The sequence below is a fragment of the Myotis yumanensis genome, unplaced genomic scaffold (genome assembly GCF_028538775.1).
Source record: "Myotis yumanensis isolate MYYU_CA2020_CCGP unplaced genomic scaffold, mMyoYum1.0.hap1 SCAF_6, whole genome shotgun sequence".
NCBI classification, from domain to species: Eukaryota; Metazoa; Chordata; class Mammalia; order Chiroptera; family Vespertilionidae; genus Myotis; species Myotis yumanensis.
The window spans coordinates 63,862,910-63,865,688 of NW_027223757.1; the positions used below are offsets into that span (position 1 = coordinate 63,862,910).

Genomic DNA, 2,779 nt, shown 5'->3' on the forward strand with positions numbered 1-2,779 from the left:
TTAGTTCATCAGAGCATGATGCTAGATATTTGTATAAAAAATATTTCACTATTTAAAATAAAATCTTTCCAAGTATACAATACCAGAGAAGGTCAACAGGTTCATCTCAATACTATTCTAGAAGGTTAAGGCACGATCAATATTACTTATACATAAACATAAACATTTCTTTCTGTCTATATCATAGGATGGAGATGAAAGAAGCAGCAAGAGTCAGAGAACACATGAATAGCCAGTCGGTTCAGAGTTTTGAGGGCTCTTTGAGACATTCTTTCTTGATTGCATTAGAATAGAGATCCTTTAAGTGGCACTATAGGTTTATTCAAGCTGTATCTAATTCCATTTAAATTTATACAAGAGCTCTTTAGGTTAGGATGGTAATAAAATGCCAATCAGCAAAGTAAATTAAATATGGTTTTTAGCTATCTGCTCACCACTTCACTAAAGGTATTTTATTGAGAGATTCAAGCATGGACATTTGGCCTGTCATTTTAATGTATTTCCATTTTGGTTACTGCATCTTTTTTTTGAGAAATTTAATAAAAACACATATTTCTTGTTATCATGACCTTAGAAGAGCTATATCAACTGACAATATTTTTTTACTTTAATAATACGTGAATGTACTATAATGACTAATAATTTTATTGTATAACAATGGTCTCTGGGTTAGTAGGCACTCTGTGAGAGTGGGAAACTATCAAAAAGAATGAAGTGACAATACATTTTTTGATGCCATGTTATCCATGAACAAATTTACCTACTTTTTAAATGGCAAAGCTTTTTTTTAAACTTTCTTTTTCTTAATCAAAAACATGTTCTCTATAAGTAGTATTTATTTTTTTACATATACACAATTTGGATACAGACGCATGGGCATATATAGCCACTAAAACATTAGCTTTATTTATTTTTTAAATTATTTTTATGTACTTTATTTTTTTAAATAATTCTTTATTGTTGAAAATATTACATATGTCCCCCCTTTCTCCCATTGGTCCCCTCCAGCCCACCCCAGCTGCCCCCCCCTTCCCAGGCACCCACTGCCTCATTGTCTGTGGTCATGGGCCATGCATATACGCATAAAAGGTTCTTGGGTGATTACCTCCCTCCCACCCCTGGCCCCCATCTTCCCTCAGAGATTCCACACACTGTTCTATGCTTCCATGTCTCTGGATCTACTCCGTTCATCAATTTATTTTATTACTTAGATTCCATATAGGGGGTGAAATCATGTGATACTTGTCTTTCTCTGACTGACTTATTTCACTTAGCATGATACTCTCCAGGTCCCTCCATGCTGTCTCAAAGGATAAGAGATTCTTCTTTTTTACTGCACTTCCTTTATTTCTGCTTTCACTAATCCACTAAGCTCCTTAAGCTTCCTTGTTCTGTAAACTAAAAGTAAAACTGCTCCTCAAATTTGAATCATGAAAGAAATCCTATTTCCTTAACATTCCTTGAATGATGTTCTAATTTTTGGTTTAAATAAAAATAATTAAACTTTTGCTAGATTTTTTTTTTTCTGTTATAAATTATACTAGAAAAATCAGAGACTTTACCTGGTTTAGTTCAAATCACAGTATCTCTATTTAACTTATGAGTAAACTTGGATATATTATTTAGATTTTTTTTGTCCCTCAATGTTCTCATTTTCAAAATAGGGTACTATAAAGGGTTACTAGGAGATGAATTAAATCATATAATACATGCAAAGTGCCTTGCCCTTGGTAGATGTTCTGTTAAATAACAATGATAGATTCCTTCTCATTTTGTCATGGGAAAATAAGGAAAGTACTTTAGGAGAAAATATTAAGAGTCACAACAGGCAGCTCCTGGTGCTGCTTGTGTGCCCCTTTGGTGCGGACCTGGTACCTCTTTTGTGAAGCGGCAACTGAGAAGACTCTGGCTCGCACCATGGCCCACGAAAAGCTCAAGGAAGGAGTCAAGACAGAGCAACCATCATATTAATTTGAATGTGGCGGGGCAGGATGGCCCTGTGGTGCAGTTTAAGATTAAGAGGCACACACCACTTCGTAAATTAATTGAAGTCTATTGTGAACGACAGGGTTTGTCAATGAGGCAGATCAGATTCCGACTTGACGGGCAGCCAATCAATGAAGCAGACACACCTGCACAGTTGGAAATGGAGGAGGAAGATACCATTGATGTGTTCCAGCAGCAGACGGGTTGTCTACTAAAAAGGGAACCTGCCACTTTACTCCAGCACAGCCTCCAGACCAAGAAGACATTCTCAGTTAGAAATCTGCAATTCGGTTTCAACACATCTGACTGCTACAGTATAGTGTTCTCTATTCTTTCATTTCCCTCTTCCCATTCCTTTATTACGCATAAAGCAACTGATGTATGTGCACAAGCATTTGCATTTTTTTAACTAAATGGCCAATGGTATGTTTTTTAAAAAAATATATTTTATTGACTTTTTACAGAGAGGAAGGGAGAGGGATAGAGAGCCAGAAACATCGATGAGGGGGAAACATCCATCAGCTGCCTCCTGCACACCTCCTACAGGGGATGTGCCCGCAACCAAGGTACATGCCCCTGACCAGAATCGAACCTTGAACCCTTCAGTCCGCAGACCGGCCCTCTATCCACTGAGCCAAACCAGCCAGGGCAATGGTATGTTTTGATGGGCATCAAATGGAGATGGATTGGAAAAAATACTGTTTCTGTGAAAACACCCCCTTTCTCCATTACTGGCATACTCATTCAGCTCTTTATCTTTATATTCCAATAAGTTATTTTGCTCTCACTGTTT

The 2,779-nt window shown here is 37.1% G+C and overlaps 1 pseudogene; it reads left to right on the plus strand.

The window, feature by feature from the left end:
- Positions 1 to 1,917: 1,917 nt before the first annotated feature.
- LOC139012875 (small ubiquitin-related modifier 2 pseudogene) lies at positions 1,918 to 2,395 on the plus strand (annotated as a pseudogene).
- The last annotated feature ends 384 nt before the right edge of the window (positions 2,396 to 2,779 follow it).